The sequence below is a fragment of the Corvus cornix genome, chromosome 3, assembly GCF_000738735.6.
Source record: "Corvus cornix cornix isolate S_Up_H32 chromosome 3, ASM73873v5, whole genome shotgun sequence".
Classification (NCBI taxonomy): Eukaryota; Metazoa; Chordata; class Aves; order Passeriformes; family Corvidae; genus Corvus; species Corvus cornix.
Genome location: NC_047056.1, coordinates 113511602 through 113536856, shown reverse-complemented (window position 1 = coordinate 113536856; position 25255 = coordinate 113511602). Strand labels below are relative to the sequence as shown.

The window sequence follows — 25255 nt, the reverse complement described above, 5'->3', positions numbered from 1 at the left end:
TGCTTCGTGTCTGCTGACAAAAGGGGACTTTGGCTGGTTGTGGAAGAGGAAGGTTTGGATCAACACTCCCCTCCTCCTCCCTGGGATGGTCTGTTTATTGGAATTTTTCACTGACCTATTCCTTTAATCCTCAATTTTGGCACCATTTCCCAGGGCTCATGTAAGCACAGGACTCCGCCAGCCAGCAGGATGAACCAGGGCACACAGCAGGGTTAGAGAGATCCAGGACCTGCAGTGCCTGCCTGTGCTGATGGGGTAGGGAAGATGTGACACGAGAAATTGAAGTGACGGTTCAAGGAATTGCTTCTATCTTCTCTGGCTTTTTCTACTGAAAAGCAAAAAATGCCCATCTTCGAACTTGGAGCAGCTTCATCTTAAAAGCTGCCGCAATCTGGAGTGAACCTGTTTCTTGGGGATGTCATTAACCAGCTTGGCATGGGGGGTGGCTTCAGCAGTTTTCTTCCTTTGAGCAGTGCTGGCAGAAAGCTCTGAGGGTGCCTTGTGCTGACGCTGCGCTGGGGCTGGAGCTGTTGCTCTGGAAAACAGCACTTGGGGAGAGATCACATCTGTGAGAGCCGGCGCTGACTCACAGCATCGAGATCTGCTGGGATGTGCTCCTTTCAAACAGCTGGATTTCAGAAACTCACAAAAATTGTGTGAGGGGTGCGAAGCTGAGGGGCTGTCCTGCAGCTGATGGTTTATTTTTTCCATGGTTGAAAACGAAAAGTAGTGGGCTGCTTGCAGTTTATGGTGGAGTTGTGCTTGATCTATTCTGTTTATTATGATTTTATTCCCCACACTCTTCTTGCTGGTTTGACTCCTTCCTCTTTGTCATTGTTTTCACATAAATCCTTTTCCTCAGAATTTCCCTGGTCCCTGCCAGCTGTGGAGCAGCTGGGAAGATACCAGAAAACATGAACTGCTCTGATGGACTGCTCAGAGGGGCACGGCTCGGCTGTGGAGCCTGGATTTAGCTGGAGCTCCTTGGATGGGCTGCACCACCCCATCTCCAGCAGCAGTGGGGATGTGTTGAGGAGCTGTGGGCTGCAAACAAGGAGCCTTTTGTTTGCTTGCCTTAGCAACCCTGCCTCTCTGAAAGCTGAGATGTTCTCACTCCCGCGGTGTTGTTCCTGGGAATGCAGGCCTGCTTTGGAGGGACAATCTCAGCAAACTGGGCCTTCTATCCCTAAACCTTTTTTTTTTTTTTTTTGATGACAGGAGGTCTCCAGCCAAAAGAAGTCTGGTTATCTGGTGTTTTTCCCCCAAGCAGTGTGTCCTGCTGACTCTCATCCTTTGCTGTATCTGTTCTGGTGGGCACGATGTGCTGAATTTAAATAAATTGTAGTCTTTGCTAAATATCTGTCAAATATTGACTTAGTCTGTAGGGTGAGCTGACTAAGCTGAAATTAATGGTGTAATTCCAGCTTGTTTGGCACGGGTGTGGAGGCGGTTTCATTGCAGATGGTAGAGGAAATTAAGATCTTACCTTGACTGCAGCTCAAGGGGAGGAAAGAGAAGCCTTGGGCTTATATGGCAGCCAGGAAAGACTTGGTGGAGACATAGAGGGGGAGTGTTTGTAAAGATATTGAGGGTGATAAGAACTCTTCCCAGTGAGTGAGGTCATAAGACAAAAATTGAGGAGTCGTTGTTAACTATGTGCTATTACAGGTGTCATGAAATGATCTTCTGCGTTCTGGTCCCTTGCCATACCCCTGGGATAATTTTTCTAAATCCATTGAAAATGAGATACAAAAAAAAAAAAAAGGAGGCAATCTGGCTGGTTGAGGTTTTGGCACAGATCAACAGCCTCAGTGGTGGCATCTTCTGGCTTTGTGTGTTCACCTCTGCAGGTGAACAACTCCACGTGTTCCTGAGGTGCTGCAGCAAAATGACAAAGCCCTGACACCTCCAAGCAGGCAAAGAAATGGAGATGCAAGGAGGTGTCTGAAGGGATCCAAGTGATCCAAACGAGCTGATGGCAGAACTGGAGCTAAACCACGCAGCTTCCCTTGTGTCTCAGAGCCTGTCCTTCAAACTCCTGGGAAGCTTGTGGGTTTTAGAGGTTATTTTTGAGAGGTTTGTTGCTGGCATAAATGAATTTTCAAAACAATAAAGATGCAACTTCAGGGCCAGTCCTGCTTGAGTGGCAGCAGGGATCTCAGGACTGGTACAGTGAATCTGATGGAAGTTTATGTAAATGGGGAACTCATGAGTTGGTTTGTTTTTTTTTTTAAACACCTTATTTCTCTTCACCCCTTAACTCTTTACTGCAGGTAGTAAGACCTTTATTGTGGCTTTCAGTTTTGTGGGAGCTTTGTGCCTCCAATCGATTGGTTCCTGGCTGATCTTCAATAGCCCAGAGAGCAAATGTAATGCAGCAAATTCATTACATGCTAAAATATTTATTGTGTTACTGTAAAGGTCACTGATGGCAGTGGAGGTTCAGTAAGATACAGTCCTGAATCTTTGCAAAGATAGTATCTGTCACCACTCTCTTTTGAGAGCAGTGTCTTATAAAGTACCTGGAATAACTTTTTCTCAGCCCATACTTTTGGAGGTGTTTGGATATTGTGTAAGTTAATAAATGACTTGTGCTGCATCTGAAAGCGAACACCTGTATTCAATTTTGTCGTATGTGTTCTCACAGGCAGACAGGGAGGGCAGAGCAAGAAAGGAGTCTTAATTTAACCTTGCCCCTTTTTGCTTGATTTAAGTAATTTGAAGAGTTGTATAATAAAATCTCCATGATCTCATTTCTATTCTGGTTGTAGTAATCTAGAATTGGCAGTAATGCCCAAGGGCATTTTTGCTCCTACCTGTGTAGGAGTGAATTACTTGTTGCATAACATCATCTGGAAAGGTAGCAATGAAAAGGCTTCCCAGCAATGAGGTGGGATGTGACTTCCCTTTCCCTGAACCACAAAATGAAATATAATTTAGTAAATGGATTCAGGGCTGCGAGGAACCTCTCAAACCCTTTCCACAGGTGCAGGAGTGGTGGTGCGTGACTGTTCCCCACTGCAGGGCTGGATGGTGTGGGATGCATTACTGACCTATTTGCTGGTAGTTTTAGCATCTGGCTGGGATTAGTTCAGCCATCTGATACCCAATTCCGTGCTGTAATGGTATGTCTTTAAGCAGGGGTTAGATGATTGGATACTGAGGAGCATTTTGGAGTCTGGCCTTGCAAATACAGCTTGTTAATTGAAGTTGTGCTCGCTGGCAAAGCTACCTTTTAAAGTTCTGCTGTCTATCCTCCCTGTGATATTCCAGCCTCTCTGGCTTCTCACTGACTGCAGCCTGCCTGATCCTCACTGCAGCTCCTCTGCCAAGCAGTGGCTGCTGGCCTGCACATTTGTCACCTGTGGCCACTCCTCTGGCTGTGAGGGGCTCTTTCCTCATCACACCGAGAGTTTTCCTAATTGGAAGTGAGCACTGCAGGGGCTGCATTCATTGTTTGGTGTCACGAGCAAGCTCTTTGCCTGAGCGTTTGTTCCAGGCAGCTGCATGAGGTTCAACAGCGTTGTCTGTCATGATCAGACGGAGCTCTAGATAATCTAGCAAATCTCTTGATTATGAGGGTGGAAAATAATGTGCTTTGATTTACAGATGTTGCTGCACAAAAAGTGCTTCTGTGAATTCTCTGAATGGCAGTATCTGGGTACCTCTGGCATCCTCAATTTCTGAGTGCTTCCATTTTCTGAACATATCCTGAATTCCTGTGCACTCATCCGGACACAGACATGGACAGCTGTTTTACACACAGGCAGATGATTAATTATTTTTCAGTAGCATTTTAGGCCAAGTTCAGGGATTACATTGGGTCAAGAGGCCTTGAAGTTCACAGTAAAAAAGACAAAGGATGATAGAGGCCGTTGCCGTATGGCCGATTACAGCCAGGTTGAAAACAGCAAGGGGGTGATCCTCAAACCACCTTTTCCTTTCCTCCAGGAAGTTGTAGACAAACTTGAATGCGTTTTCTAGTGTTTGTACCATTCTGAGCAGGAAGGGGGAGGAGATGCAGCAGGCACAGAGATCTCACCTCTGGTGACTGAGGTGTGCAGCTGCGGTGGAGCTGCACCAGCAGCAGGAGCTTTGCAGGTGTTTCTGAAGGGGGTTGAAGTATTTTCTCCTTTTGGGCACATGAGCTCTCTTGGTTATGGACTGACTGACAGATATGCAGAAGATTAGGAAGTGTTTTCACAACCCCTGGAGGCTGTGGTAAGCTGGAAGAAAGAGCTCCTGTGGTCTCTCTCTCTCCTGGCTGTGTGGCAGAGCACTCTGGGAAGTGCTCAGATTGAATCTAAGCTCGGTTCTTGGTTGTGAGGTTTAGTTGTAATCTCGGTTTGCTGTGCAGCCACACTGTGTTTTCAGTGGGACAGGGAAGAGGAGAAATGGTGGAAGGATAGAAATACACTTGTTTTGGTGGGAAGAACTCCTGAATTTGTAGTGCTAGCTGCTTTTCTGTTGAAGGTGAGGACAGCATTAGTGTGGGAGACATTTAGGCTGGAACTTTTTTGTACAGATCTGGTTGTTTACCAAGTTGTTTATTTTTTTTTTCCTCCTTTCTCGAGGTCTGCTTTATAACCAGCAGAGAAAAACACCCCTTTTTATAGCACTGTTCATCTTGTCCTAAGTAGACATCTTGAACCAATCTGATTTTCTTTGCTCCAGCAGTGCCTGCTGCTCATGCTGGCTGCAGAGAGAGCCCGTCCAGCTGGTTCAGGTGTGCTGGGAATCACTTGTGGCCAACATTACTGAGTGAAATTGGGCCTTTGCAAGGCCAAACCTTGGCTGCTGGGTGGGTTTGGAGATTGCACGAGCTCCCCTCATCGTTGCAACTTCCTCCTGCTTGGAGGAAACAAGATCTGATGTGGCCACTGGATCTGATTATACCCCGTGATAGCGGATCTGAGGTTTGAAGAATGTCTCTGGCCATTTTAGTGAGAGGCATTTTGAAGTGGTTCAGACATCAATGAAGAAAGCTGAAAGGCTTTGTTTTACTCTCCTGACCCTGGGAATATTGGCCAGTTTGTCAGCTGGGATCCATCCACAAGGGAAAGGTCCAGCTGCACGGGATGATGTGCTGGTAGCAAAGGAGGGAATGAGACAGTGCATGGCATCTTTTCCCAGTGATTTTTGTATCTCTGATCAGATGTGCATTGGTGGAGGAAATCACACTGAAAACGACCACAGAGCTTTCTGTTATAACTCCCTAACTTGAGGCTGGATCATACAAAGCAAACCCTCCGAGCCTGTGAAGGGGGTTTTGTGGAGGAGTAAAGCTCATTGTCAGCTGCCGTGTTCAGACCCTTGGGAAATTGTGACCATTGTCTGGGCTATTATTGCTTAATAAAAGCTTTGCATTTCCTCATTCAGGGCCTTGAAAATCTGGTTCTGTGCTTTTAAAAATAACTCAGCGTGAGCCACAATTGGGAGCATTCACAGAGGAAATTCTTCAGCCATTTAAAACAAAGTGAAGGGAGGGGAAAAAAAGCTCTCCTTAAAGTGCTTTTACTTATCCGTGAAGAGAGCGAGTGTGTCCCAGCCGTGCTTCCGCTATGTGGAGGGAGCACAGAGGCTCTGCTCCTGCTCCTGTTTGCTTCCAGCCTTCCGGGATTTTGGGTTATCCAGTGCTATCCCAGCTGGGGAACCTGGGCTGGACACGCTGGATGCATCCTCTTGTTGTACTTCTTGTGGATGAGCACCTCGGGACAGGTGGGGTTGATGCTCTTTGTGCTTGATGCAAAAAAGGCAAGAAAATGTTTTTCTTTCTGCTTGTACCAGAGGCCATACCAGAAAGGGTCACTTCAGGCAAAAGGAAATGTGGTCACATGCTGAAGGATGTGCAGGATTTAGGGTACCCACTCTGCAGGCTCTGTGGGGAAGGGGGCAGAGGAGGGGGTGCTGTGGGCTCAGAGGTGTTCATCACCCCGAAGTTGGCTTACCTGTTGTTTTTACTCTTCCTGATTTCTGCTGTGAAGTTATAGCCCAGCACAGAAGCCCTGAACTATTTTGCAGATCTGCTTTGGATGCTTCTTTCTTTCCCTATGTCTATTCTTGGGTTTATTTTCCTTCTGGTGTGGAAATAATTATATTGCTTGTTTCTTATGTTCTGGCTCCGACTAAGAGGATGAATGTACTCAGGTTTTTTTATGTTGTGGTGGTGGTTTTTTTTTTTCCCCCAGTACAGTTTCTGCTGTTAAAATATTCTGGACAGCAGTTGCTGCCCACGTAGAGCACAGAAACATGTGTTTAGTGGTTGCAAGACATGCTTGCTCTGGGTGTGCCTCGTCGTTTTGTTCAGTGCCGTGGTGTGTGGAGGGGATGACACTGGGCGACAGCAATGTTGCCAAAGACACTTGCTAGTGAAGAGGGTGATGGCTGGGATATTGTCTGGGTTGTATTTGTGATACGAAATGAATTATAGCAGAAAATGCCTCTTCCATGCCTCAGTTTCTCCACCAAAAAACGAATGCTGCATGATTCCAGAGTGTGTTCATTAGCAGGAATTACTCTGCTCCCTCTTACTGTCTGCTGGAGCAGCTGTGATGTGCACATGGATATGTGGTGATGCAAAGACTGCGGACAAGACACAGCCCTGCAGTAGCTGAATTCTGTCACACCATTGTGTGGTTTGGTGTTTGAAATTTTATAGGTCATGTGCACCATTAAAATGATTTCCATGCCTATGTTTGGAGAATCTGCTGTGCCCACTTTCGTTTATACCCATGTGCCTGATCCAGGGCCATATGTTAAGAATATAACTGCTTTTAATTTATTCTTTTTTAAAGCCGTTGGTGTCTAAATATATCTAATAAAAATGCAGACTGGAGCTCTTTAATGAGGCGTAAGTCATTCCTGGCTCTCTTTTTTTATAAGACAAAACCACCTCACACACTGGCTTCTTTTTGTATGGACTTCTGCTTTGCATTTCTACACATTCATCATAGCATGAAGCCTCTGACAAAAGGAAGTAAGAAAAGACTGTTTAAGAGACCGTTTTGCTGTGCAGAAACCTGAACCTTTGGAAAGTGAAAACTCTGGGCTGCAGCAAGTGAAGTCATGGGCTGTGTGTGATGACAGAAAGGAAAAATAAAAATTATAGTGCTGAGTAAATTTAGTGTAGTTGTGAATTGTACAGCAAAGAACAGGAGCTGTTAGGAAGGGAAATATTTTCAGTTTTGTTCCTTCCCTCTGCAAAATCGCAAAATTCAAGTGACGACTGGAAGTTTTTCGCTACCCAAAGGAGAAATCTTCATTTTGCTGGCATCCAACTTGCTGGCTAAGCCAGTGGTCAAGGCTGTGAGCAGCAGCATTGAGGTGGAGGCTGGGGAGGTGTGGCTGTCCCCGATTTTGGCCATTTTGGGAGGAAATGGCTTTGCTGCAGGAACAGCTCAGCTTTGCAGGCGCGTTGCTTCTCATGCTGTGCAGAGAAGGTCCTGTGGCTGTGGTTTGACAGCTGAAGTCAGAGTATGGCTGTGAAATCAGACTCTGCTCACACATGGTTGTGGCTGGGTGTGAAATCCTGAGTGGTTCCGGCCGTGACAGCACCGGGCCTCACACAGCTGGTCCAGAGTGGGGAGAAAAAGGAGATGTGCTTATTTTGGAAGGGCCTCTTCTCACTGCTCACAGGTTGATCCTGCATGGACGGTGTGGTGACAAGCCCCAGGTTGGGGTCCCACTCTCCTTTTGCTAGACAGGACCCAAGACTTTCCTCACCAGGTTTGTGGAGAAGGAGGAGAAGGGAGCCTTAGCAACTCCAAGCTGTGATCCAGGACTGAAAGCCAGTGGTTTTGTGTAAAGAACAATAGATCTGTGAGACAGAACAGATGAAGAAGGAGTTGATGAGTTTTCTGAAATGCTGGTCCATGTGAAAAGTTTCTGAGAGAAGGTAGTCAGGGCTGTGGTTTTTAATTTGATGACCTCTTTCCACAGGCAGTCAAACTTTCAGATTTAGCAAGGCCTTGCATAACAGGAGGTGCTTTGTTTACAGGCTGCACATTCACTCATAGACACAGGAGCACAATGATAAATTATTTAATTATAGATACCCAAAGAAGCGAACCAGGCGCCTGCTGGGCTATGTTGTCCCTCTGGTTTCCCACTTTGCATGGTTTCTTGCTGGCTAATTCCCAAAATCCAGCTGTTTGCAGAAGTGGTCTCTCAGTTATTAATGTTAATTAGCGAGGTTCTGCTCTATGAGTATTCCTGTAGCACACACCAAGTGCTCAGCTCGTCACCCGTGTAATGAGCATGTACACAGCCCCATTGTTAATTAGCTGCATCCCTCCAAGGACTTACGCTCCTCTTGGGGATGGAAGTTTAGTGTGGAGCTGCCTGTGGTAGTTCGGGCAAGTGCCCACTGAGACTCATGTGCAGACTCTGCCATAGTTGGGTTGTCAGCTTTTTGCCCTTTGTTTTAATCTTAGCTTCTCCTCTGTGCATTCTCCTTGCTAAGCAGCACGGTTGCTAATATTAGTTCTTTGCAGGTTTGCCATTAGAACCTTGTTTTAATCAGTGCTGACAAAGTCCTGGCTGCATCTGTGCTCCAGGTAGGGGTCGGATTTAAGTGTTCTTCAAAAAGCAAATTTTATGCTACAAGAACATGGTGCTCCTTGTGCTGACAACAGTTTTGTACCTCTGCCTCTTAATAACCATCCTGTAGTAACACCTTCTTCCTTGATTTGCAAAACAACTCCATTCCAAGAAGAAATTTTCTCCTGAAAATGTGGAAGTGCAGTTTGTTCTTGGCAAATCCAACTGGGGCTTTCTTATCGCTCTGATTTAATATCCTCGCTGATGGAATGCTCCCGTTGTGGGGGAAACATCTCCGAGAGGCGATTCTCTCTACAGAAGAACATTCCCCTCCTTTTTTTAACACTTCCCTTAATAGAAGGGAAGAAGCTGGTAAATAATATGACTGTAAATGAGAATCAAATTACACTTTAATTTTTATATATGTTCAGGATAGAAAAGCAATGTGAGATCGGGAGGTTTTTCCAGAAGAGGAGTGTTGTTCTTAAATACCTCTGCTTTGTCCCTAGTTTTATGTGTTCAGTATCATCCAGAAAACTCTTGGTTTTGCCATTTGATTGTAATTTGCATTTAGATTGGCTGCCTGAAGGGAGTCTCTTGCAAGGGGAGATGGGGCTATGTGGCTCCAGTCGCTTGCAGATCTGGCTGAAAGTAATGGCATTTACATAAAAACCATTAGCTCTGTTATTGATAAACATGAAAGGCATCCATTTCATTTAATTTTTTGGTGAGGAACTTTTAATATAAGCATACAATAGCACTGAGGTAGAAGCATTCCTGCCCCCCATCCCTCTGTACTGACCTCTTGTTTTAAGGGCAAGTTTTGATTGGGATTTTGTTGGTGGAGAGATGGGAAGTTATTTTTATTCCAATTTACTGGAGTAGCCAGTTGTCTTGCTACATTGTGGGGAATTATTTAATGCTCATTTTAAGAGGTGTCTCTATTAATTGAATGGGGATTTAATGTCTCCCTGAAGCACAGTTGGTTTGTGTGTGATGTATACTAACATGTATGGCTGGCAATTCTATGGATAATCTTTTCCTTAATCAAAATGGGTTTAAGCAGAACTTCAGTGGCGCCTCATTAAGGGGATAAAGTGTGTTGGGACAACAAATGTATTAAAGGGAACTTCTTTGGTGCACTCCAGATCAGAGCCCATGTAACCCTTCAGCACTGTGTTTGCATAAATATTTGTTCCCCTGCGTGTGTAATGGCACTTTGGGGATCAGGACGTGTCACAAAGAGCTGTGATTCACTGTCTCTGGAGCAACTGGCTTTGGGAAGCTGTTGATGCTGCTCTCATGTATAAATACCTTGCTTTTCTCCTGGGCTGGATCAGGTCTGACCTCGAGAGCCTCCAGAGGCAGCTGGTGCTGTAGCTGTTTTCAAGCATCACAGCATTTGCTTGAGAGACCTTGCTGAGAGTTTTGCAGGTGCTTTGAGTTCTTGACCTCAGAGCTGGGGACGTGAGCGTGTCTGTTTTGCATTGATTACCTGGCCTACTTCTTGATATTTCAAAATTTTTGTAAAAAATTTTTGGCCACTTTATCTATATTTACAGCTCTTTTTCCTCTCTAACAGACTCCAGACAGATGAGTAGAGAGCTGGCTGCAGAAGAGGGACAGATTGCAGCTTGCCAGCTGATCACCGTGTACAGTGAGTACCTTCATATTTCAGGAATAGAACTTTCTGTAGTGCCTGATGTCGGCCTCAAATGCCTGCCCATTGGGGCCCAGCATTAAGTCTGCATGCTTGGACAGTGTTTTCCTAAAAGGACGAGCTTCCTTGGCTTAACTCTTGTTTTGGGAGAAGTGTGCTGCAGCTCCTTTTATCTGAAGTGATAAATTGTGTCCTCATCCCACAGCCAGTAGTGGCAGAGCAGAGAACTGCTGCAGTTACATCTGGTGCCTGCTCAGGGCTGTGGGCAATCAGCACTAAAGGTGTCACCTGAGGCTTCCTGTGCTGCAGAGCAGAGGAGGCTGCAGGGTCAGGAGTGGAAATGCTCCATAACGCTATTCCAGTCTTGTTGGAGGTGTTGGAACGGAGTGAGGAGGGTGGATGAGGGGGCTGCCGTGGCACATGCTGGGGTTACTCATAAAGGAGTGCTGTGAAATCAGCCAAATGAGGCTTGGCTTGACTGGTAGGCAGAAAAGAGCAGGAAAAAAGCGCTGGAAAGCATTATCCAGCTCATGGTAAGGATGGCAGTTTTGCCCTGAAAGTGGAGGAGAAAATCCTTATTTCATGGGGAATTTTTACACATTAAAATATCTTGCGTGCGTGTTAATGGGCTGTAATAACGAGTGTATGCTTTATGAAGTGTCTGCAAACATCTTAGAACTCTCTACTGTGAGGGAGTAAATACTTGAGCTAGTAAATACTGATTAATTGGAATGTCTTGGCCCATGTGGTGCAGCCAGACTGAAATTGGGAATTGCCTGATACAGGTGTCTGAAAGGCAAGAGGATGATGCTCTAGCACTGGGTGTAAAATGCAGGTGAGTGTGGGAGCTGCAGCAATTGAGTTTATTGTGACAGCCTTAGCAGGTGATTCTCTGAGGATAACATGGGATGATGAATCCTGAAAGTGTTCTTTAACAAAAGTCAAGGGTGAAGTAATACATTTAGAGACTGGGTTGTGTCATCGGGTTGGTGTGGATATATCCAGGGAGCAGGGCGGAGAATTCCTGTGCTCCTGGGAAAGAAGGGAAGAGAGGAAAACTTATTTGTGGCTTCCTCACTTCTCTTATATCCAGCCAGTACATGCAGGATGTCCTGGGCTCAGGTGTCTGTTCCTGTGTATTACAGCATTTCTTGTTGTACTTCTGGATCCAGGAAATCTTCCTACCCCGCTTTTGTGCCCTGCCAAACACAGCAGGGACTCCCCTCAGCTGGAACAGGGCTCCAGTGAAAAATTCAACAGTGAATAACAAAAGTGGGAGTAGCAGCGAGGTCACGTGAAGGACAAACGATGCAGTTATTGACCAACGGTGCCATCGTGCCAAGGTCCTCATCGACAGCTCTAATCCCAGTGTGCGCTCTGAGCCGGATCTGCTGACTTCAGGAGCTGGAATCAGTCAATACCATTGAATTCTCCTTCTCTTTGCATATCTTAAGGATATGTAGGAAGTCTCAGGCTGACAGCTGTGCAGTCTGCACAAGGCCACGGGCTGCACAGGCTTCCCCCAGGACATCATTTGGCCCGTGCAACATTTATTACACTGCTGTGGTGTGCAGCAGGTTCAGCATTGACCTTCAGAAGCTCTTCTGGGTTAGTGGGCCTGGTGGCTGCAGGAATGAATGTAGGAGACAAGGATTTCAGGTTCGGAGTCCTTTTTAGGGTGGAAGATTGTGATTAAAGCAAGAAGTATGAATTTAGGCCAGTAGGAGATAGCTGAGGGAAGGTCTGTTCTTGGCAGGGAGCTGCTATAGAGAAGATGCTGCAAACAGTCTGCAATTGCCATGGAGCAGAATGGGAAAACAACCTGTTTCAAGGGACTCCTTAACAAGTCATTCTTATGCAAGACTCTCTCCATGACACTAAATATCTAAATAACTGGGTTGGGCCTGGAATCTAAAAATATTTTCAGGAGACTCAAACACCTTCTGAGGCTTCCTGGCTTGGCAGCAAAGCCAAGTTCTGCAGGAGTTTGTGTTGCAGGTCCCTTCCTGTGAGGATGTGGCACCATCCACATGAGCATGAGCGTGGGTCTGATGCTTCCTGTGCTCCACACAGGCTCATGTGCTCTTTGCTCACAGCTGCAATGAGGAAGAGCTGGGGGAGAGCACTTTGGTATGGCAGGGAGGATTTGTGCTGCCTGTACCTGCTGCAGTCCTCCCGAGCAGCTCTGGGAAGTGAGGGGGTGGAATTCCTGCTTCTTGCTGCTGTTCTCCTCAGGAGATGCTGTAGACTTTTGTCTGCTTCTTAAAAACTCAGAGCATGGCAAACACCTGAGCTGTGGGAGGCCACAGGTCTGTCCTGTCTCCAGCTGTGACCAGAAGGACAGAATGTCCTTCATCTCCCATCAGCTTATTTAACTCTTGGTTGAACCTCTGTGTGCTTTTAGCCTCCGTCCTGCATTTCAAAGTTTAACTCTGTGTGATGAACCACTTCCTTTTGGTAACTGCACCTACTGCCAGCTGTAATAAGCTCCTGTTTGGGGAATTGCCATTTGCCAATTCCACACTGGTAAAACTGTAAATCCCTTCTGTGTCCCCTGTCAGAGGCCTCTTTTCCAGACTAAAATGTCCTAATTGATTCAATGGTCCTTACAGAGATGCTTCATGGTTTTGACCATCTTCACTATATTCACTATATTCCAATTTTTGGTCATTTTTTCTCCTCTTGAATGTTCTTCCTAGAAGATTGAAAGAACCTTTGGGTTTCTGAGGTCATATTCTTTTGCTGCAGCTCTCTGTATGTTTAGCCATAGAAAAGAAACCAGGAATTTTGATGCTCCTTGTAATAATAAGCCACAGCCTTTTATTTATTTTTTTTTAAAGCAGAGGTTTATGTGTCTAATCTAAAAACTCCATCAGAAAAGCTATGAATAAACCTGATAGCATTCCAGTGCACTGAGTCACTAGAACAATACATTGTTAACAAGGAGCCCTGGCAAGGTTGTGTGGCTTTGTGCTAAAGCTGTCAGCCAGGATATGGGATGTATCTTTGTACCCTGCAGCAATTTTGTGAAACTAAATGGCTGCTGGTGTCTGCTGCATCTTCTAAATGAGGACAAGAAACATTCTGGATGTTAAACCTTCTCCCCCTCTCCGTTGGATAAGAAATGATATAAAAATAGAGAATTGGTCTTATTTAGATAAATATAAATCGGTGTCATCAAACAGGTTCTGGTTCTGCAAGGGCAAGGCCTGGCTCTCCATCCCCTCTGCTTTGCACAAATGATATTTATTTTATTAGTGGCTTCCAGAAAGTAGAACTGGAATATGACGTGATTGAAGTGTTAACAGCAGGGCTGCAGTGAAGGGCTGCAGACTGACATGCCTGGGGCTGTGACAAGTCTGTGGTTTTGTCTATCTGCCCTGACTCAGATCTGTGGCTTTTGTGCTGCCCTAAGGTGAGTCAGGGCTCCCACAGGGGTGATTAAAGCCCTGCCCTGTGGGCAGCCCGGGAAACTTGGGCCTCTGTTCAGCTAAGAAACACTTGGATGTTTTCCTCAGCGCTGAATCACGGCTCCGTGGCCCATCCAGAGCAGTTTTTCCCTGTGTTGAGGTTTATCTTCCACACCTCCACTGCTATTTTCACCACCGTGCTTTTCTTCTTTCATCTCTGCTGCCTTCCCCAGTGCTTCCTTCCTGCCTTTAAACCCAGAGAACTCCCAGGGTTCGTCTGTGCTCCACTGGTGGCTTCTGTTCTGCACAGAGAAGCCAAAGGACCTAGTCCTTGTAGCAGTTCTCTCCCAAAGCAGCCAGTTTGTGCACCACAGTTAATTGCACAGATTTGTCAATAAAACACCAGCTCCCCACAGACTCACCTGGCCTGCCAAGACATGTCACCTACGCCTTACCCAGTCCTGAGCCCAGCTGGGGAGTCCCCCTGGACAGGGGACACCTATGGCACGAGGAGGAGGAGAGGGAGAGAAATACATCCAGAAACTATAGGTTGATTTTGAGTCTGTCACTCCTCAGGGTGTCCCAGCCCCTGCTTGTTGGTGAAGCTTGGAGGTTTTTTAGTATTTCCTTGCCTTCATATATATATGTTTTATAAATATATAAATTTATATTTATGGTTCTTTCTCATTCTTCTTTTTACTCTTGCATATGTGAAGTTGCACACAGCGAGCCTGCCAGCCCACAGCCAGCCTACTGTAATAATTTCAGCTGTAGTTTAGTAAGATAGTAAATGTAGAGTAATTTTTAATCTGCTTGAGATAAAAACAGCGTAATTGGCTGTTTCTCCTGGTGGTTCCAGCATTATTTTTGGCCTTAGAGGGTGTAAATGCAGCAGACATTGATCTCCCTGAACGAGGGGTCAGCTCTTCCTGGACAGCACTGGTACACTGCATCTATTTATTTTTATGTTACCTTTTTTTTAGTACATTGCCTGAATAATACAGCCAGTGTGGAAAGGGCCTGTAAAATGCTGAGTTGTGTGGTGGAATTTTGCTCTGCCCAAGTAAATCTCTTGTGATGAGAGACTCCATCCAGGGGAAACCTCCTGGATTAGCTTGGGACAAGGGAAGGTTTGGAGACCTCGCTGGGATCCCTGCTGTGATCCAGCCACGCTGGGGAAATGGAACTCGGAGAATCCAGCTCTGTGCCATCATCCAGGGAACTTTTCCATTTAATGCAGCCTTTGAAACTGGGAGCAGAGGCTGTGTGGGACAATGTGTAATGGGGGAGCTGGAACAGGCTGCCTTTGTGGCACATCACAAAGCCAGCAGTATGTGCTGGAGTGCTTCTGCTTGCTGAGCCTGGAATGTCAGCTTGGGTTGTGTTCTCCTCCCTTCCCGCCAGGAACTGCTTTGGATTTGGGGAGAATAAGTCACTGTTTGTGTGTTTATTTCTTTCCTGCTTACAGTTCTTCTTGGATCACATGGGGGATTAGAGGGAAAGAGCTCAAGTGAGGTGAAAACCATCGGGTTGCTGTGAGATCCTCCGTGGTGTGTTAGTGCAGGGCTGCAACTCTCCAGCTCTCTTCTTGCTCCGTAGAACTCCCTGACAGGAGGTTGTAGGGAGGTGGAGTCAGTCCTTCTCCAAGGAAACGAGTGACAGGATGAGAGGAAACGGCCTCAAGTTGTGCCAGGGGAGGTTAAAGTTGGATATTAGGAGAAAATTCTTCATGGAAAGGGTTGTCAAGCATTGGAACAGGCTGCCCAGGACAGTGGTGGAATCACCATCTCTGGAAATGTTAAAAAATGTGTGGATGTGGCACTTGAGGATCTGGTGTAGTGGTGAACATGGTGATGGTGCTGGGTTGATGGTTGGATTTTGTGATTTTCTGAGGTCCTTTCCAACCTTAACGATTCCATGATTCTTGTATTGGTCTTGTTGTTTTTTTCATTGTTAAATAACAAAGCTCAGCCGTCCCGTGGAGTGGGATGAGCTTTAAGGTCCTTTCCAACCCAACCCATTCTGTGAACTTGTGGCTTCATTTATCCAACAGCAGATACTGAGAGCCCTCTCTGGAACTAAATTCAGTGTATCTGACCTTGGACACCTGGGAAGGGAACGGTGCTGGGATGAGAACCCTGCAAGGTACAAAGCCTGAGAACAGATGAAAACTTCTTTGTGATACAAAAATGTTGCAGTAATTATTTAGTATAGTAAAACTATTTCAAAGTTGTTAAGAAATGGCTCTCCAGGAGGCTTGCGTTACTGTAGCAATGATTGGGAAGTGAAAAACAATGGCAGTAGCACAAGTTTGATTCTGTGAGTGAACTCTGGAGACAGCGGGGTGTAAATGCTTTCTAGATCTCCTCAGACTTGATAACAACTTGGGAACTTCTGCTGTGGGTAAAAGTGCATTAGCTCCCATTGTCAGGTGAAGCTTTTGCTACACTGGAAGTTCACCTGGCAGTTCAGAGGGAGGCCCTTGGGAATAATTGTGGGCAGCACAAATGAAATCCTCCTTGCTTTTGTATGAGTAAGGAAGATCCCATTGCAGCTCCATCACAGAGGGCCCCGATATGAAAAGGATTTACTTTGTGAATTGTTCTGTTGTCACTCAGCAGGATAATTGACTTCTGATTAGGATGAAAATGTAGCTGAAGGTTGGTGTTTGAGGTTCTGAAGTCCTCTTGAAAAGGCGGAGCTCTTCCTCAGACAGCAGTGGCTCTCCTGAGAACAGGATGCTGGAGACTCCATTCTACCGGCATTGATGCAACAGCTGTTCCTGTTTAAACAACTTTATTTCTTCCTCCTCCTGTTGCAAATCAAAGGAAGAGTGGGAATCAGTGTTGTTATTTGCTAAGAATTAATAGCAAGGTTATTAAATTTTTCACTGCTGGAGATGTTTTTGTCACGTGCTTCCTGCACTCGGTGGCTCTCAGACCTGCTGCTCTCTGGGTGTTTTTAGCTGGTGATGCTGATGACTGAAGGATACTTACTCCTTCTGTTCCCAGCTCCCGAGTGACTCAGGAGCTAAAAGAAAGCCAAGATCTGTGCCTCCCACAGGCAGCAGAAAGGCTGATGTGGAAGTCACGGGCATCTTGCTGTGAAGATGATGCTTAAAATTTTAGAAGAGGAATTCTTCTTGGTACAGAGTAGTGAGCAATGGGGGCAGCTTTATCTTGCTGGGGAGGCTCCTGGGCAGAAGAGGTTTCACTTCTGCCCCTGAGAGCAGCCTTTAGCCTGGACCTGCATTAGGTAATGCTGCAGAAAATCCTACCAGAGACTTAAAGAATCTCCTGAGTCGGAAGGGATTTACAAGGATCATCTAGTCCAACTCCTGCCCCTGCACAGACATCCCAACAATCCCACCCTGTGCCTGAGAGCATTGTCCTAACTTTCCTTGAACTCTGGCAACCTTGGGCGTGCCCTGGGGAAGCAGGACTTGAATATTTGTTAGTAATTTATGAAGAGTCAGATTATTGTTTTGCATATTAGTGTTTACACTGTTGAAAAGAGAGGGGGAAGATCTTGGAAGTGGGGATGGATCAGGAATGAGATTGGAGTTGTGGCATAGTGCCTCAGCCCTTTCTATGAGTAACCAGTGGTGGCTGCTCTCTGCACAGAATGGACCTTACAAGACATGAGCTCTAGGGTGTGAAAGCCTTTTTAGAGAGATTTAGGTTCAGAGGGTTAGAAGGGGATTGCAGTGCTGCACTGAAACTGCCCCTAAGTAAAGGAGGATGCACTTCTTCCCTCTTTCCTCCTGTCTCCTGTGTGGGGCTGCCTGGACTCTGCTTCATCCTGCTGATCCAGCTGTTGCCTTTCCCTGTGGACAGATTTAGAGTCCTTTTAATTCCGGCTGGAGTGCTCACCGTGAGGCATCCCAGAGCTGATGCCTTTGAGGAGGGAAGGGAGCCTTTGTCAGGTCTCCAGGGAGCTAATTTATACAGATCCTCTTGGGTTCACCGGCCAAGTGTGTCTTTGTTTCCCTGTGCTTTTGCCTCTGAGATGGAATCCTAAGAGCAAGGCCAAGTGTCAGGCTGCTTCTGGTGGCGGGGCTGCAGCTGCACAGCTCATCCTTTTGGGGCTTTAGCACGAAAAGGAGGGAAAATTGCCAAAATATTTGGGCTGAATTGGCTGTTTCGGCCTTTCTGGTCAAAGTTGGGTTTTGTTGTTCCAAAGTTGTGGATTTTGTCAACCTTTAACCTTTAGGCTAAAGCACTTTTTAATAATGAGTTTATTTTATCAGCGATGTAAGCAGGAGATTAGAAGGTGTGGGGGAAAAGATTGATCTTGCCCTTGCCAGCTCTGATAGGTATCACTGGTATGTTACTGTCTGCTGGATTTTATTTCTATACAGTAAAAAAATAGTGAATATTTAAAGAAGTGTGTTACAGCTGCATTTTTTTCAAGCCACGATTACAAAAGGAAAAAGAAAATTGAGACAGAAATTGACTGCTTGCTGTTGAACAGTGAGCTTTGCCTAATAGCCAAAATTGAAAGTTTTTACATGTCTGCATTGAACAGTCTCTCCAGAAACTTCCTGGAGTGGCGCTCAGCCTGAATGGGAAAGCTTTTAAAAAGTCTGTTGGAAGTCCCAAATCAACAGGGGGTAGATGGAAATATCAACAGGAGAGAACAACCACATCTGCACAGCCCAAGTTTGTTTTCGGAGAGGTTTTCCCTTCTCTGGAGAAGGAGAAAATGCAGAGTGACAGAGAAATGACTGGTGAAACCCAATGCCACTGCTGCGTCTCCTGATGGTTTTTCCTGCTCAAATGAAGGCCCCTGTTTTTTTCTTTGCCTCTGTTCATTTTATTCAGAGTAAGTGTTCCCATTATCCGGTGCGTGTGAAAGGCTCCTGGCTACTGCCTGAGCTGGATAATAAGGGAGTTAGCCAAGAGCAGCCTAATTTATAACTTGTGAAGTGATTCTCTTCAGAGCACTAATGAGCAGTGACCCAAGCACAGGTAAATTATCTGTAGGGTTTTTTTTTCCCCCCTTTCCTCATAAATCTCTGATCATTTCCCTCCCCAGGCAACCTGTCTTTCACCACCATTAGCGTTGTCTCAGTTTTTGTCTACATTCCAAAGTTGAACCACTTTATCCACAATTGATGTGTGCTCCTCTAGGGTGGAGAGCACAACGCTGGTATAAAAGCATTTATAATAGCATGGCTCATTCTTGTGCTGGAGAGGAATAATGGACGTGGGATACAGCTTTAGAGTTAGAAAGCTCTCTAAATTTAGTGTGTGGCTGTGCATTGTAGCTGAACTGATCTCATGTCAAGCTGCTGCTGCAAGGAAAGGTTTTGCTCCCAGCCTGGTGCTCCCAGTGATCTTTTTGCACTGATGGAGATCCAGTTCCTTCCCTCTCAGTCCAGACAGTTTTCTTCCAGCCTAACTCCCTGATTCAGCTCACTGGAAGCTGGGGAGGAGATTCCTCTTTTCAGCAGCACCAGGCCATGAGATCAGCTGAGCAACAGTGAAAAACCACATCCTAAATGAAGCTGCTCATGCCAGTAGCGTCTCACTGTCGGAAAGGTGTTTCCAGTCATTCTGCTCTCTCCCTGTTGGCAAGTGATGTGTGGGGCAAAAAGCAGCGTTTTCCTACTGCTTGGTTATCCTGAGTAAAGTTACTCCTCCTGGAAGTAGCTGCCTTTGCTGACAGCCCCCAAAAGAATGCAGAGAATTGTGGGCAGGCCGTTCGTGTGGCACATGCTCTGTGGTGTTCTGAGTGCTACAGCCAACTTGAAAAATAATTAAAACCCTGATGTTTTGCTGTTTTTTGCTGGATGTTGTTGGAAACTTAATGGAGCTCGTTGGCAATAAACACTACTTCCCTGGGGATCTTTCCAGAGTCATTAAATCTCGTGAGGGATAGTCTGGAATAGTCTGCTGTTTGGCTGGAATATTTGCTGGACATGGGAGCTGCAAAAAGGGGCCCTGTCAGGCATCCTTGAGCAGCTGCAGGGTGATAACAGAGGTGAAGGGCCAGCAGAGGGGCTACTGAAAGTATTAATTACAGATGATGTCTGAGTCTGTAAATAAAAATACAGATGATGCCGTGGTGGTGAAAAAGCCCCAACCTTTGACTTTGAGGACAGTGTTGATCCCCGAAAGGAAAATTATAAAAGGCCACAAGCAGTGACTGAGAGTTACAAAGTGGCTTTTAGTCAGAGATGTGCAGATTCCAAACAATAGTTTGGGTGGGAAAAAAAGGGAATTAGTTCAACAGCTGTTGGGTTCTTTCTGAAGCATTTCAGAGGGGGCTTTGAGTTGGTGACTGCAGCAGGTTGTACTTGATGTAGGAGGTTTTGAGCTTGTTTATACCCAGTGTCAAATTCCAGGCTACCGAGTAATGCTTGTTTTGTGTGTGGTGTGTGCTCCCCCAGGAGAGGGCGAGCACAGGTGGGGATATTGATCTCTTGAAGGTCATGACAACAGCTGCAAGGTGGCCTTTGCAAAATGCTTCACCTGCAGAGGGACATGGGGCAAAAATTTGTTGCTTTCTGCTCAGTTGGGGCTTTCTTTTGCAAAACATGCACTTTCAAGAAGGATTTAAATGCGATTTCCAGATGTTAATGTGATAGTGGGTTTAATGCTGTATTTTGAGGGAGCAGCCTTTGCTGAATGTAACGTTGGGCGAAGTTGAAAACAACCAACCAAAAAAAGCAAAGAGGGAAGTGATAAAGAGCTGGCAGCCATACAAATATGGATTTGTGTGGGAAGGCCAAAAATGTGCTGAGTGTCTTATCGGAAAGCGTGGAATAACAAGACCTGGCCCCTGCCCCTTGCCTGGAGACCCAGGCTAGCTCTGCTCCTCCTGCAGCCTCGAGTGCTGAGCCTCACACCTCTCCTTGGAGTTTGGAGCAGGGCTGCTCACGTGGCAGAGTGGCAGCAGATCTAGAACCAGCCCAAACCCTGCAAATGTTTGTGGGAGAACCCCCAGACCAACAGCCAGGAAAGGTCAGTGCAGCTGCCTTGCATTGCAGTGTGTGTTAAAACACAGGAACAGTTCCCAGCTGGAACTGCCCTAATTCCAAGCTTGTCATCAAGATGAAGTGGACTGCAAATAGATTTCTGTGGGAATTGCTCCGGATGCAAAGCACCTTTAATAATGTCTCAATATCTACCTCACTGTGTGCAGTTTTAATATAACCAGAAGCCAAGGGCAAAAATGGAATTATGAGCCAAAATACTTTGACTTGATCACTGAAAACTACACTAAAACATTATTTTAATGCCTGTAGTACCACGGTCCTGAGTGAGCACATTGGAGAAGCAGCTCTGAGCTGGGTGGCAAAGAATCATAGAAACAGAATATCCTGGGTTGGAAGGGATTCATAAGGATCATCGAGTTCAACCCCTGGCCCTGCGCAGACACCCCAACAATCCCACCCCGTGCATCCTTGAGAGCATTGTCCAAACACTCCTGGAGCTCTGGCAGCCTTGGGAACATCACCATTCCCTGGGGAGGCTGTTCCAGTGCCCCACAACCCTCTGGGGGAAGAACCTTTTCCTGCTACCTCTGCATGGGAAGAGCAGGAGCTGGATCTGGCTGGTGGGGCTGGGTGGAACGAGCCTGGAAAGGGTCGCAGAGGGGGTAAATAAATGCAGCAGCAAACATCTGCTGCCTCTACCCCAGGTTTGTCTCCTGGCTGTGCCAGATTGCAACAGCACAGGTAATGCTGGAATTGCACAACCAGCTGCCTGCTTCCCTGGGGAGGTTTCAGGTTTTCCTGGGTCTTTGGAGCTTCCTGTACCTTGGATTAGCAAAGAGAAGACGGTGGCACCTGTGTGACAAAGCTGAGTTAACAGTGGTGGCCCCTTGTGCTGTGGCATGTGTCAGCCTGGTTTTACAAGCCATACCTTCCAGCTCCTATGGAAAATTCCTGCGGCCATGCAAGCTCCCAAGAAAGCCATTTGAGGCACTGGATTAGCCCAGGGAAAGCTTTTCAGCTCCTGTGCTTGGTCTGAATGCAGCTTTGCAGCCCTGGACAGTCTCCAGGCTTGATGGGCCCATGGTGGTGAAGCTGGTGCTGTGCCCTGTGGGTTACACTGTAAACATTAATGGAATATAAACTGTAGATCTGTAAAAACACTCTAAGCATAAATGGAATATAAACTATAGATCTGTAAAAACATTGTTAAACTGTGTGAGTAATCACTGTCTGCCTTTGGGTGTGTGAGCTCTGCAGGAGGGACACTGTCCCACAGCGTTTCTGCTGGATAGGGATCCGCAACAGTCTTTGAACGTGCTCCACTTACTCTTAGGTTTCCTTTCCAACTGCAGCATTAAATGTATTTCCAACTGAAATATATACTAAATCAGCTGCTTCAGGGGTTTGGGGGGTTTTTTTGAACAGGAAGGAACTCCAAATATGCTTATTTTCATGGTAAGATCACAGGCATCGGCCACCACTGTGTATTTTGGTGTTTTAGTTCACATGTGTGTTTATGCATTTTCTTCCTGACCTTGCAGATGTTCTCAGCTACTCTTTTATAGATCCAACAAACTGACCCTTGACCTCTTAAATACCGAATGTTCCATGTCAATTTAACAAATAATGGAGTGGTTTTCTTTTGAGGAAAAGCTCTTTTTTCCAGGACACAGTGGTACTCCTGCCCTGCCAGTGTAGGTGCCCCAAATACTTTGTGCCTCTTTTGTCTTTTTTGGTAATGATTTCACAGCTCCTTTTTATTTCCACTGCTTCTGCCTGCTTTAACTCAGTGCTTTGGGTTAAATTGACATGATTACTTTTTTATCCTGTTGGAGAGACTGGTGTTTTATGTGAATATCTGGAATAGGAGGCTTGTTTGGAATGGTAAGAGTACAAGGAGTGGGTGAGGTCACTGTGTTTGTCCAGCCTGGAGAGGAGGAGGCGGAGGGGAGACTCACGAGGGCCTGCAGCTTCTTCCTGAGGGACAGCTCTGATCTCTGCTCCCTGTGAGCAGAGACAGGACCCAGGCAAAGGCTGGAGCTGTGTCAGGTTTAGGTTGGGTACAGGGAAGGGTTCTTCCCCCAGAGGCTGGTGGGCCACTGAACGGGCTCCCCAGGGAATGGTGACATTCCCAAAGCTGCCAGGGCTCCAGGAGTGTTTGGACAACGCTCTCAGGGATGCGCAGGGTGGGATTGTTGGGGTGTCTGTGCAGGGCCAGGAGCTGGACTGGATGATCCTTAGGAATCCCTTGCATCTCAGGGTATTCCATGATTTTAAGCCCAGGAAAGGCTGTCACCTTGGAAGAGGAAAACCAAAGGAAGAGCAGTTGGGTTTTGTTTTTCTTTTCCAACTCACTAAGGGTTGGTGTTGTTTTAAAGCTCATTTGTAGTGCCCGTAGTCACCTCAGAGTTTGGTTTTTCTGCAGAGTCAAGGCTTCTGTTGGGGCAGTAGTCAGAGAGAAGTGAGAGGGATCAGCTCCATCCTGGCTGTGCCCTCTGGAGGGTTGCTGGACTGGGAAGGTTAATTTGTGTTTTTAATGGTGTATCTGTGGGGCACTTCCTAAGTACAAAGAGCAGCTTTACCTTAAGTTAAAAGTGCCTGAGATATTCGTTCCCCTCTCTGCAAAATATGGATAAATACTTCTTGATCTGCCAAAAGGGGCTGTGTGGGTTTAATTAACATTTGCAAAGTGCTTGTGGATAACATCTTTCATCTGAGACTCTGAAGCGAAATATTCTCGGCATCCTCGCTCAGCATCGCAATTATTCCTCCAGCTGTCGCGAGCTGTGCCAACAAAAACTGCTCTGCTGTCATCAAGGGATTGTTGATGCCTTGTGACTTGTTTTGATTTTGATACTCTCTTCCCCCTACTCCTTCTCCCCATACAATTGCTGTGCGAAATATAGTGTATTCTCCAGACAATAAGCCTGTTCCTTTCCTCCACAAACTTACTTGTGTCTCGTGTTATGTTCTTGCTTGTGCCTCTTTTTTTGGTCTGTGCCCTTGGAATAGAAGGAAATGTCTTTTTTTTCTTTTTTATTTTTTTGTCTCTCTCTTCTTAAATTACTTTTGGTCTTGTTTTTTTTTTGTATCTCTTTTTAAAACACTGCCATAATTTATTAAATGACAGTCACTCCAGAAAGGCCTGCTGGCCCATGCACTGTCATTTCTTATTTCCAGGTGGATGTGAAATATCAGATGAATTCCTTCATTCCCTGGACTTGGGTTCCCCCAAGTCCCACTCACAGCATTTGGAGAGTTAAAACTTCCAGCTCTGTTCTTCCAAATGCTATTTTTATTGCTAACAGTGCTCTGTGAAAGACTCTTAAAAATCAATATTTCTCAAATTTAGTTTTAAAGAAAGTCTTGTATGTATGTAGTCTTCAAGGCAATAATATTACCCCAACAATTTATAAATTAAATTACAGGTCCTACCCAGGTTGAGGTTGAGCCTTTCTGCAAAATCAGAAGCACATATGAGCTCCCCCAAGTCTATCCCTCAGGTAACTGTGGCCATTTCTATTATTTTTGTGAAGATTCATTAATCTTGACTTAAAAAGCATATGAGCTTTAAATTTATTTATTTAATTTTTTTTACTTGAAGAAAGCACAAACTATCATTTGAAGTCTTAGAACCTCTAAGCTCATAATTATCTGTGGGAATGAAGACTACAAAGAAATTACTTCAAGAGCAGCTGTGTACGGCCTCTTTCATCAACCTGTGTGTTAAAGCCGGCTCTGTTTGCTTTAGCACTTAAACCCTTGCTCCTGTTTGCCCTTCACATGGAATAATGCTGTGGGAGAAGGAGCTGGGGTCTGTCCCACCGTGTGCTGCTCCTTTGGGAAGGGAGCTGGTTCTTAGTGACATTCTGTTGTTATTGGCTGAGGTTTTAAAGCCAGAAAAATGAAACGCAGCACGAGAACTCCTCTCCCCCTCTTGAAACTCCAGGTCATAAATCGCAGAGCACACAGCAAAATGTGGTTATTCTCTGCCTGGTGCTTTTGGCTTGAGGGGTTTGATGCTCCAAATTGAAATTAATAGCCCTTGTTCCCACTGAGGGTGGGGGGAGTTGTGACTTCCCGAAGATTTGTGTCCGTGTTTGTCAGTGTGAACTCCATTATGGGAGAAGGGATGTCTGACTCCCACGTCAAACGTAGCAAGTTTCATCTTCCCAGATGAGAGTTCTGAATTCTGCCAAATGTGTCAGTGGTGGTTTTAAAAACAACAAATCTGACCATGGTGCATGCACTTCCCTCCTTACCAGAGACTGGGATGTGGTGGGTGAGTACAGCAGGAGCTGGGATGAGATCCACCACTGCCTCCCTGTGCTTTGGGCTTGGGGGGGAATGGAAAATCTTTGAGTGAGTGATGACTTAACCAACAACTGTGATTAAGAACTGAGATGAGCCCATCTGAGCACCTTGTTAATCATTTGCTGTTTTCGCAGATACTGAGATCTGAGCTTATGGCAGCACGTTTCCTGCTGTGTCCTTTGGGAATGGTGTCCAAGAGAGGCATTCCCAGTGCTGCTCTCAGCCTGGGGAGGTTTTCTAGTTACCTTTCTGGCTAAAGAGCTCCTGAGAAATGTCAGGAAATGTTGCCTGATATTTGGAAATCAGTTTTGCTTCCCTGGCTGTTTTGGAAGGGTTGAGTTTTCCCTTCCTCTTTCCCATGTGCTGTCTGTGGCAGCTCAGGTGTCTCCT

The 25255-nt window shown here is 45.9% G+C and overlaps 1 protein-coding gene across 4 annotated transcripts in view; it reads left to right on the top strand.

Moving 5' to 3' along the window:
* Positions 1-25255, top strand: part of EXTL3 (exostosin like glycosyltransferase 3) — a 135930-nt gene that overhangs the window by 31923 nt on the left and 78752 nt on the right. For 3 of the 4 annotated variants that reach the window (XM_039568156.1, XM_039568154.1, XM_039568155.1), the window contains exon 2: positions 10121-10195. The gene's annotated coding sequence lies outside the window, so the exon portion shown is untranslated. Of the gene's footprint in view, positions 1-5614; positions 5719-10120; positions 10196-25255 lie in introns of those variants that run through there. The other variant, XM_010411400.4, reaches the window with a different exon arrangement.